Source organism: Lynx rufus, unplaced genomic scaffold, assembly GCF_022079265.1.
Source record: "Lynx rufus isolate CCGP_SWC_20201006 ecotype Redwood Valley unplaced genomic scaffold, mLynRuf1.p SCAF_2, whole genome shotgun sequence".
NCBI classification, from domain to species: domain Eukaryota; kingdom Metazoa; phylum Chordata; class Mammalia; order Carnivora; family Felidae; genus Lynx; species Lynx rufus.
Genome location: NW_025814834.1, coordinates 144,978,149 through 144,990,586, shown reverse-complemented (window position 1 = coordinate 144,990,586; position 12,438 = coordinate 144,978,149).

Below are 12,438 nucleotides of genomic sequence, written 5' to 3'. Positions count from 1 at the left end.
TAAGATCTTTTCTCAGGCTAACAGGAATCATTTCTAACAAATTTATGAATTTTAAGACTTTGTGATGCTAGAAAGGTACCTAGTGGTACCAGACCTTGTTAGCCTTAGAAGCAGTCAATTGTAAAGGTGTAAGTGCTTTCCTATTCCCTTTCCCGTCCTCCTAACCTTGGCCTCCATTTATCCTTGGGTAAGCCCACGTGTTGGGGTGAGTGGCTTCCAATTTCTGCCTCAGACACAATAAGCAGAATCTCATCAGGACTTCTCTGGAGTATCCTAATTCTACTGTAAGAACATGGCAAAGATCATTCAGTGGTGAAGGTATCAGGATGAAGAAGAAAGGAGAAAGAAAGGGAAAAGGAAGTCACATTAAGTTCCTTCCATATGTGGCCCTCTACTGGGTTCTTTGAATCCCCTTATTAACCACTCCTACAGTGCCTTGTACCATACAGAATAACATCATCAGACTTGTAAACCTAGGTTCACTGTCTCTCTTCCCATTAGAGTGTCCCTCCATGAAGACAGGGACTGTATTCTGACTTGTTCACGAAGTCCCTGTTCTCATTCCTCATAGAGTATCAAGAAAACGGTGGCTATGAGTAAATATTAAATGAATGAGTGAATAAATACATTTCATCCTAATAGTTCTACAAAGAAAGAGTATTTCCATTCTGCTGAAGAAGCTGAGGCTCCGATGGATTTAGTAGCTTGCCTGTGGTCATGCTCCTCGCACGTCCTTCCCTGCCAAGCTCCATGTTGGTTCTTTGAAATGGAAATGGACCACAGCTAACTTAGCAAAACAGAACTTCTTGGGATGATATCAGGGGCTCACAAAATAGAAGAAGAGTTAAGAACCTGGGGCAGAAGCTGGTATAAGTAAAGGTTGAGTGAGGGCCTGGAGTCAGATCCTCTCCAATCGATTTGGTTCCATTCTTATGGATAACAGCTCAACTCGGAGTCCAAGAGGGAGAGTTTCCTTGGCCAGAGGAGGGCAGCCTACCTGTATGGATGGTCCCACCAAGAGTGTAGTAACGGGGGGAGGAAACTCCCCCCCAGAAAGAATCCACATGATCTCACCAGAAAAAAAGTAGGAGTGTGTCCTGGGCATCCCAAAATATAGCAGGTGTCCGCTACAAAGCATTCCATGGAGGACTGCCAGCATCCTGGGCCAGAAATGAGTTGTCCCCTCAAGCTGCTACTTTTCCATCTGCTCCTCCAGCAGGTGTTAATGGAGGAGGGCAGAGGGTGTGGAGGAATCTATCACGAAGCCATCTTTGAATGCCTGATGGGCTCCTCCTTAGAAGTTCCCAAAGCATTGAAGAAAGTGAGAACTCACGTGTCTCCCAACCCAACACCCCCCTGGCAGACCTGGCCTGGCTGCCTTTGTTTGTTGCCTCTGTTGTTATTCACACTTCCCGTGGGATCATTTCAAATCCCTGTTTCCTGATGGTCCAACATCCTTCTGCAATCAACTGGCAGGGGGTGAAGCCTGCCAAAACCTCAGGTAGCAGCCCTGCCCAGCACCATTTTCAGCAACATCCTGTGTTCACAGCTTCCCAGTTCAGCTCCAAATGCCAATTTTGGTTTGTGAAAATTTCCACGGCCTCCCGCTGGGCTGATGTTCACATATCCCAGCACATAGGCACAGTAACCTTGGCCAGACTGTGTTCCTCTCACACTGGACCCCAGCCCTGACTCTGTGCTCTGTGCTATCATTCCCTTATACAGAACACTTTTAATGTTGGCAATAAGCTCTGACTTCCGGAACATCCTGGCAACCTGTTTGGTAAGTAGACATACCTCAGGAACCTAGAGAGCTTAAGAAACCCCCTTAGAGTCATATGGTGTGATGTGGTAGAACCAGTACTGGAAACCAAGCCTTTTGGACAATGGTCCCAGGCTTCTTCATTAATAAGGCTGCTAAATCAGGTCAGTGAGAGGCTTGTAATTCTGCTATGATACACCCAGAGAGCCCATAATTTTATAGTTAAAACAAAGCCCTGAAATTTCTGTAGAAGTAATTGGTTTAGAAATTTCTCTCACTGAGTACCTATTATGTTGTCAGACCCTCAGCGAAGCACTTTACGTACATTGCCTTCAGTGCTCACAGCTAGCTTAGTATTTACTATTAGCCCCACTTCACGGAAGCTCAGAGGTTAAGTAATTTGTCTGAAGTCCTTACAGGTAGTAGTAAGTGGTAGATGCCAGATTCAGACCCAGCGGTCTGGCTCCAGAACCCCTGTGTTTTTCCACTGCACTTAAATTCATAACTACCTCCCGTGGGTGTTTTCTCTCTTCCTGTAACACACACACACACACACACACACACACACACCCACACACACACCAAAGACCTCTCTAGGAGCCTCCCTATCCTTCAAAGCTTTATTGAAGTGTAATTTACATACTATAAAATTCACTCATCATATGTGTACAGCCTGATTACATAAACTTATATTTTTTGAATTTTTACTATTACTTTTTTACTTTAGAGAGTGAGAGAGTGAGCAAGGGAGAGGGGCAGAGAGAGAGAGAGAGAGAGAGAGACAGACAGAGGGAGAGAGAGACAGAGGGAATCTCAAGCAGGCTCCACACTCAACACGGAACTCAATGCAGGGCTCCATCTCACAACCCTGGGATCATGACCTGAGCCAAAATCAAGAGTCTGACACTTACCCAACAAAGCCACCAAGGTGCCCTTTGATTAAGTAAATGTAAACAGCGGCCCAATCACAATTATCATAATAATCCAGTTTTAGAATGCCTTAGTCCCACCAAAATGGTCCCTCTTGTTCTTAAGCAGTTCATTCCCACTTCTACCTCCACTCCTCTCATCTGCTTTCTGTCTCTATACCGTTGCCCTTCCTAAAAATTCCATATAAACAAAATCATACAAAAAATGTTGTCTTCTCAGTGACCTTTTCTGCTATGCACGTTTTTGAAGTTTATCTGGGTTGCTGCATAGATCAGCAGCTCATTCCTTTTTATTGGTGCATAGTTGTCCCTCCCCTTGTATGGATAAACCAGATTTGTTTATTTACACACTAGGTGATGGACATTTGATTATTTCCACTTTGGGGTGCAGGGAAGGAAAAACCATTTTCCCTCTACTTTTCTGACTACTTGGCCAAGACCCCTGTAATAAAAAACAAATGAACAAGAGACAAACAGAAGTTTATTAACATGTATACCTTGTGCATACATGGGAGACACCCAGGGAATAATGCGTAATACCCTGAGGTGGCCTAAACTTCCAGCTGAAATACCATTTTTGGCTAAAGAAAGAAGAAAGTCGTGTGTGGGGAAGGAGTGTAAGGATGGAGGCCAGTTAGTTATGGGAGGTTACTAGAAAAAACATGGTAAAACAGGGGAAGATTTGTTATGTAGCTTTAGGTCAGTGCCCTCTCTATTAATAAGATTCTCTTGTGATTTAGAAACATCCTTCTCTGGGGCGCCTGGGTGGTGCAGTCAGTTAAGCGTCTGACTTCAGCCAGGTCACGATCTCGCGGTCCGTGAGTTCGAGCCCCGCGTCGGGCTCTGGGCTGATGGCTCAGAGCCTGGAGCCTGTTTCCGATTCTGTGTCTCCCTCTCTCTCTGCCCCTCCCCCGTTCATGCTCTGTCTCTCTCTGTCCCAAAAATAAATAAATGTTGAAAAAAAAAAATTAGAAACATCCTTCTCTTCCTGGTACAGAAAGGGATACATCATTACAAATGGAGATTTCTTTATAAATGTAAATTTCCCTTCCAAAGGGGTAATTTGTTATTTTCAGAACTTCTCCTGTGTCTGATGTTTCTTAAAATAATCCTTATACCAAAGAGGCATATTTTGGGGTGGCATATTCTGCTACCCTTCAGGGGCTGTTATGAATAATGTAGTTATGAAAATTTGCACTTAAGTGTTCGTGTGGATATGTCTTCATTACTTTTGGGTAGATACTTAGAAGTGGAATGGCTGGGTCATATAGGAAATATATATTTAACATCTTACTATTTTTATTTTTTGAGAGAGAGAGTGTGTGTGCATGCATGGGGAAGGGGTACAGAGAGGGAGAGAGAGAATCCCAAGCAGTCTCTATGGCCAGAGCAGAGCCCGACCTGGGGCTCAGTCTCACAACCCTGAGATGATGACCTGAGTAAAAATCAAGAGTTGGACGCTTAACCAACTAGGCCACCCAGGTGCCCCTTAACATTTTAGAAACTGCCAAATTGTTATCCAAATTAATTGTACCATTTTGTTTCCAAAACCCAGGTAGGACAGTTCCAATTTCTCCACATCCTGGTCAATACTTGATATTGTCAATGATATCATAGCCATCCTAGTGTAGGTAATATCATTTCATTTCAGTTTTAATTTGCATTTTCTTGTGACTATTGTTGAGCATCTTTTCATATGTTCTTTGATCATTTGTATATCTACTTTAGTGAGGTCCCTATTCAATCAAATCTTTTGCCCATTTTTTAAAAATCAATTTTCTTCTTATTGAGTTGTAAGAGTTATTTCTATATTCTGGACACAAGTTCTTTATAGGATATATGATTTGCAAATATTTTCCCCTGTTCTGTGGCTTGTCTTTTTATTTTTTCAATAGCATCTCCTGAAAAGCAAAAGTTTTTAATTTTGAGGAAGTCCAATTATCAATATTTTTCCTTTAAGGATTATGTTTTTTGGTGTCATATCTTTGCCTAATCCATGCTCTCAAAGCCTTTCTCCTATGCTTTCTTCTAGAAGTTTTTATAGTTCCAGCTCTTACATTTAGCTCTATGATTCATTTTGAGTTAATTTTTGCATATGGTGTGGGGCAAAGATATGTTTGTTTGTTTATTTATTTTGAGAGAGAGAGTGTGCAACTGAGGAGGGACAGAGAGAGGGAGAGTGAGAGAGAGAATCTTAAGCAGGCTCCACACCTAGTATGGAGACCGACACAGGGCTCAATCTCATGACCATGAGATCAGGACCTGAGCCAAAATCAAGAGTTGGATGCTTAACCTACTGAGCCACTCAGGTGCTCCATTATAAGTTGGTTTCTTTTTTTTTTTTTTTTTTTTTTGCTATGGATATTCAATTGTTTCATTGCCATTTATTGAAAAGACTATTGAGTTGCTCTGACACCTTTATTTTTTTTAGGTTTATTTATTTATTTTGAGATAGAGTGTGCTTATGCGCATGAGTGGGGAAGGGGCAGAGAGAGAGAGAGAGAGAGAGAGAGAGAATACCAAGCAACCTCTGTGCTATCAGTGCAGAGCCCAATGTAGGGCTCCAGCCCACAAACTGTAAGATCATGACCTGAGCAGAGATCAAGAGTCAGATGCTTAACTGACTGAACCACCTAGGCACCCCAGCTTTGACACCTTTAGATCAAAGTCAATTGACTGTAAACTTAAAGGTTTATTTCTGGAGTCTATTCTGTCCCACTGATCTATATGCCTATCTTTAGGTCAATACCACACTATCTTGATTCCTAACTTTATAATAGATCCTCCAAATTTGTTCTTCTTTTTCAAAAGTATTTTGATTTCTCTAGATCTTCTGCATTTTCATATAAATTTTAGGCAGCTTGTCAAAATCTACAGAAAAAAAAGCTGGTAGGATGATTTTCATATGGACGGTGTTGAAACTATAGATCAATTTGGGGACAATTCCTATCTTAACAGTATTGAATCTTTCAATTCATGGACACTTCATATCTCTATATTTGTCTAGATCTTCACTTTCTCTCAGGAATGTTTTGAGGTTTTAGGTGTACAGGTCTTATATTTCTTTTATTAGAGTTATTGCTAAATATTTTATCCTTTTTTGCTATTGTGAATGGAATTTTAAAAATTTCATTGTTTGGTCATTTGTTAATAATGATCCTGCAATTCTATTAAACTTGCTTTTTAGTTCTCTTTTTTAAAATGTTTTTATTTATTTTTGAGAGAAAGAGCACAAGCGAGAGAGGGGCAGAGAGAGAAGGGAACAGAGGATCCAAAGCAGGCTCTGTGCTCACCACAGAGAGCCTGATGCAGGGCTTGAACTTGCAAACCACGAGATCATGACCTGAGCTGAAGTCAGATGCTTAACCAACTGAGACACGCAGATGCCCCTAAACTTGTTTATTAGCTCTAATAGACTTTTGTAGACTCTTTAGGCTTTTCTGCATATAAGAGCATGTCACCTAAAAAAAAAGAACAGTTTTGCTTCTTCTTCTCTAATCTGTATGTATAGTTTTTAATGTCTTTTTCTTGCTCAACCATATTGGCTAGGATCTCCTGTATAAAGTTGATTTGAAGTGGTGAGAACAAACATTCTTGCTATTTTTCTGTCCTGTCCTTTTGACAGATCTTGGATGATGTCTTTTCAAAGGCATCCCTGATGCCTCTTCCAGAAAAGGAGGAGGTATTGCAGATACCCAGGATCTCATTATAGCAACTTTCTACCAGTGGCTTGAGACTCTTGTCATCTCTCTTCTCTCCAAACCCTGCCCCCTATCTTAAAGCCCAGTTTCCTTCCACCACAGCCAGGTGACTCTCAACACCAGTTTTAGTATCTCAGTGGAGCACCTGCTGTTTTGGCTCCTTTCCATAGGGTTCAGTAAGGGGGAATTAAAAATCAACTGAGGTACTTGGAACTCTGATGAAAGATCTCCCAAAGCCCTAAAAGTTGCTCAGGATGAGTCTCATGAGAAGACCCTGACAGCTGAGACCCTCCCAGGCACTGTGAGGTCCTGCAATGAGCTCTTTGCCCAGTGCCTGTGCTTTCTTCTCTCCCATGCTCTTGAGAGCACCTGCTGAACCCAAACAGCCTAATCCCTCTAAAGCACCATAAACTCACCATGTTTATCTCATGGTCTTTGGTTATGCTGCCCCCTCCCTCCTGGAATGCCTTCCCACTTTCTTTTGCCTGTCCATAGCCTACCTATCCATCAGCACCTAACTCCAATTTCCTGATCACTCTGGGCCCTAGGGAGCTCTCCACCTCACCACAGTTGTACTCAACTGCCACCCAATTCACGCCAGGTTTGTGCTGTATAATTAGTACAGATTTTCCCAGACCACTTGGTTGTGAGAAATTTCACATTTATTTGTTCTAAACACGATCTCCAGCTTGGAAGTACCCAACAACACTGACGATTAATTCAATTTTGGCCACCAACCCCCTCTTTGGAGTTCTTGTAGTCGCTGTGGGGGCAAGTCTTCAGTATACTCCATCACTGCTAAGTTACTCACTATCTATGCCTCAAAGCCCATGAGTTAGTTAGGCAGTGGGAGCAGAGTGCAGTTGTCATGCTGAGCCCAGTAATGCCTTGTTGACCAACTGACAGATGGAGGGCACTGGATTCCCACCTCCTATCATCTGACCTGTTCTTGGTGCCTTCCCTCCCTACAGAGCAGCCTCATGGCTCCCCTTGACACCTTGCAGAACCCCGAAGTGGCCATCCGGGATTGGCTAACACTGACCCATGTCATCATAGAAGTGGGTGGTGCCAGCCCTTATGGCCCAGCAGGTGGTGCTGGGGGAGCTGTAGACCCTGGGGCCTACAGTGCCGACCAAGCCCCTCCCCTGGCAGTCCCTGCCTCCCTGAGGCTCCCCTGGTCCTTGAGGTTCCCATCCTTGACCCTGGGACCCGAAATTGTCTCATGGTTCATGCTCTTTCTGCCTGCAAATTACATGCCTGTCTCCCTGCCTTGCCAGCATTTCCATAGCACGCAGAGGGCCGTGAATTACAAAAGTTACTTTTCTCCAGTCAATTCAAGCCAGCCTGGCACTCATCCCTCATTCTCTTTTGTCAATGAGGCAAAGACTCAATTGTTCACCCAGCTTTGTCTTGCAGCAAGGCAGCCCTTTCCTGTCCTTCCTCTCTCCCCAGAAGCCCTGATTGTGCCTTTTACTTGACCCTCCTCTGAGGAAAATCAACACGGGGCCTCTCTGGGGTAGGTGAGAATTGGGACAGGGAGGGAGGAAGGCGGTGGAAATATTTTGCAGTTGGCAACTCATTAGTTGGGTGTTATTTTGCTGCTGGGCAAGAATGATCAAAATAACACCCTTGGGGAGGTCTCCAAAACCCTGGGCACTGTGTGCTGCTGGACCATCATGATCTGGAGGAAAGGATGTGGGCTGGTCGCTGTCACAGGGGCTCACCCTCAGAAGTAATAGAGTGCCCTGTGGGTCCTTGACAGACTGAGGTATTTCTTTCCGAATTGATGGCTCTCCAGGGAGGCTGCTCCTACAGCTTGTTCCTTCCTGCCTCCGCACCTCCACCTTCCAGCCCCTCAACCCAGCAGCCTCCTTCATCCTTTTCACTAATCCCCCTGGATTATCTCCTGCAAAACCCTGTGTGCAATTCATTTCTACCTGTAAGTCTTTCTTTTCTAATGCCATCCAGTCCAGTTCCCTACGTGTTTGATTTCTTTTGCATGCATTTAGTCAGGGCTTTCAAAGGATCTGAAATCTTACCTCTTAGTTGAAAGACAGAGATCATTCCTTCCCCATCCTGCACAGTGCCTCATTCACTTCTTGGCCCAGAGTATACTGACCAACTTCCACAAAGCCTCCCATGTGCCTCACAACCAAACCCTAGGACATCTGAAGGAAAACTCCAGAGGATTCCTTGGACCTGGTAGAGCTACTACCCTCCCAAGACCCACCATCTCAGAACTGTCGGGTCACCTGATACTTCCTCCTGCATGTAGACCAAGGTATATTCATTAGGTTGAGAGTTAATTTTCTGTTTGTACTTCCTAATCCAAAGAAAGGGTTTGGTGGAAAAGGCAAGTAGAAACTCCTGAAGGGAAGCTATTTATTTCAGTGCAGGTCTATGGTTGCTAGAAGGAGTCAAAACGTGTTTGTGGGAACGAGGAGAACTGTTAACAGCCTATGGGGCTGGTGTGAGGAGGAGACCGCGGTATCTGCCACAACCCTTTATTCCATGACCACCACATACCCGCCACCTCCTGTGGAGGTCTCCCCCAGGAACCGGTTACAATGAATGTTCAGTTCCTACATCATGGTTCCATTTTTTTCTAGTTCTTGACATTGTGACTTTTTAATCCTGTTCTAGAACTTAGTTTGCTTCCCGGTCTCCAATCTGATTCTCTCATTAACCTTCAAAACTTCAACAGATAATTCTTTTAGTACCTTCTGTATAACCCTGGTAAGCAGTGAGGATTCAAAGTGAATCCGAGACCCAATCCCTATCTCTCAAAGGGCTTCCAGCATTGCGTGGATGCTCTTACTACTGTGCTAAATACTTCACTTAAACAATCTAACTTAATTTTCACAGTCGTAACTGTGAGGTTGTCCCTACTTTCTCACTGAAGGAGCTGAGCTCAAAGAGTCAAGTGATCCCCCCCCCCCACCAACAGCTAATTAGTGGCCCAGGCAGGATTTAAGCCCAAGCCTGATTGCTTCAAGTCTGTCTTAAAGTGGACTATAATAGACTGTCTTCTCATTGCTGTTTCTCCAGTGTTCAGGACAGTGCCTAGGCATGTGTCACACAATCAGCATTTGTGGAAAGAAGGAAAAATGTTGTTTTGAGTCATCGTTTGGGTTCCACCCTTCAACACAGAGCCCCATCAAGCTCAGCCATGAAATCCCTCAGCACCTCTTGGGCATCACAGTCTTCCTGACCCACAGACCTTCCCCCCAAAATCCCCATCTGGGGCCTCCCTGATTTACCTCTGCCTCTCAGGGACAGACAGCCAGACCAAGAATTCCCTTTCCATCTTGTCTGAGTATAATGTATATGGAGTTGATTTAAGACTTATATCAACCAGAAAATGACAAAGAAATACCATCCGGAGTCTTTATAATTTATATAGCAGATAATAAAAATGCTGAAGCAATTTAAGTAGATGGATATGGCACAACTCCTACTCTCCTGGTGCTCTAAGGGCTTCCACACATGCCAGCTGCCTCCCACCATGGCTGTGAGGTGAGAACCTGCTGTCCACCCCCTCTCCCAAGCTACCTCCTGATCCTCCTCGGCATAGATCATGAGACCTTCCCTTTTCCATGCCTCTAAAGGGAAAAAGCACAGTACAGGCCACAAAGAATGATTTCTTGTAGTGTAGACGAGATTTTGATTGTATTGTGATTCTATTGTGACATGTCTTTTTTTCTGTGTACGTAGTGGATAGTGAAAAAAAAAGAAAACCCTGGAGACTAAAATGGGTCGAAACTGTTTAGATAACCGAAATTAGAATCTTCCCCTTTGTTAGGCCTTTCAGAATGCTTCTCAGGACTGGGAAATATAGGAGACAGATTAGTCCCATCTTATAGACCAGGAAACTGAGACAGAGAGAAAGTGAGTGAGGACCTGAAGTCATACCAATGGTTAATACAGGAGTGAGGCAGGACACAGAGGCTTTGACATGCTTTCCCCTTTCCACTACACCAAATACTGTCTCCTGAGTTGCATTTTGATCCTTTTTATTATAAGAAGACTCAAATGAAATATATCTATATGTTTTCATAGCCCGTGTTTGCTTGCTTGTTTTTTGTTTTTATTTTTGCCACTCCCAAAGTGTTCCATTTTCTTATGACAATTACAATGTATGTTAAGATTGGAGAGTTGGAGAGGTTACGGGTAAAACCTTGAACCTGAGAGTCAGGAAAATCTGTCTGTACGTGGGCAAGTTAATTAACCTGTTTCATGCCCTATAGATAGAAATTACTAACCCCTCCCTCACTTGCACATGTCATGAGGAATTAAATGAGATGATGTATGTAAAGCACTTGACAGAGGGCTTGCCACACAGCGAGCACCCAGTAAATGTTAGTTGTTTTAACTGTTACTAAACCTATTACTATATAGACCTCTCTTTAGTGCTTGGTTAGCTTGGTTTGAAATGAGCCCACTCATGTGGCTTCCTGAGAAGCCCATCTTGTTTGGTGAACCAGCAAGGCTAGTCCTTGGAAGGCCCAGTTCAATGTAGTTTTTGCTTGGCTTTTTTTTTTTTTTTTTTTTTTTTAAGAGTTCAGGTTTTATTGGGCTTTAGGAAGATACTGAGAAGTGTTGTTTTTTGTTTTTGTTTTTTTAAGTTTATTTATTTATTTTGAGAAAGAGAGATGCACAAGCTGGGAAGTAGCAGAGAAAGACGGAGAGAGAGAGATTCTCAAGCAGGCTCTGTGCCATTGGCACAGAGCCTGATGCGGGGCTCAGTCTCACCAACTGAGATCATGACCTGAGCCAAGATCAAGAGGTGGATGCTTAACCTACTGTGCTACCTAGGCGCCCCTGGGAATTTTTTCTTGACCTATTTTCTGGCTATAGCTTCTAGCTTCAGGATTGCAGCCACATCGTTTTAGTCTTTACATTACCAGACGTGACTTTCAAAACTGAGATTTTAGCTGATTGTCTGAAGACAATATTAGGTCATGTTCTTATGATTTCCTGATAATTCTAATCTGAAATGCCCATGCCTCAGGGTACAGAGAAATTAAGTCAGATAGAAGAAGTCCAAGTTCAAGAATTCATGTCCCTTTTGAAAGACAGTTCTTGCTTCTTTTAGCGTCTACAGCAAAAAATTGCATCTTGGGCATTGAATTGTCTAAGACATGTTGCAAAAAAGAGGGTTAACATACATGAATAACATTAAACTCAAAACCATTTACATCTGTAGGACTTTGTCAAGAAGGAATTCTCCAGAAATGGACTTGTTCCTGTGTGTCTTTTGAGAAAATTTAATTTCAAAAGATAAGATATTGATGCCAATTGACATCGGTTTTTCTTTGATGCAAAATGATAAACATGGCCACTTCACTGTTCTCGTTTGGGACACATCCCAAGCTTGGCCATCTGTAAACAGATATTTACAAATCTGCTTTGAAATAAAACATTTGCTTTTTTACTCCTGTTTGGCCACATGCCATTCATTTATTTTGATAAACATGTATGGAGCTCCTACTATGTGCTAGCCACTGTTCACCATGCTGGAGATAATGTCAAACACTGTGCTGGAGATAACATTCTTTTCTCCATTCTAGTGTGAGGAGACAGCTGCTAATAAAACAAACAAAATTCATAAACAAGAGAACTATCAGAGAGTGAGGAGAACTGCAGAGAGAATTAGAACTGCAGAGAGAGTAACTGGGAGACTGCTTTATATCAAGGTGTCAGAAATCATTCTCTGAGAAAGCAAGTGAATAAGAAGAGCCTTCCTGGAAGGGGAAAGAAATCTAGGTGCCGGCTCTCGGATTTGAATGAACTTGGTATTCTCTTCCCGCTCTCTTCTATTCTACCTCATTAAATTGTAAACTCCAAATAGTCAAGGACTGGATGATCCATTACTGTGGTGAGAAAGTGATTCTTTCAATTAAACTATTACCTTCTTCAGTCATATTAAAACTTTCTAAAGGGTGAATTAGAATTTTTCAGGAAATCTCTACAGTATCTATTTTGGTGAATGCAACCACTATACCCAGTTGTTCAAATTGAAACCTGGGGTTCGTTCAAGACTTTG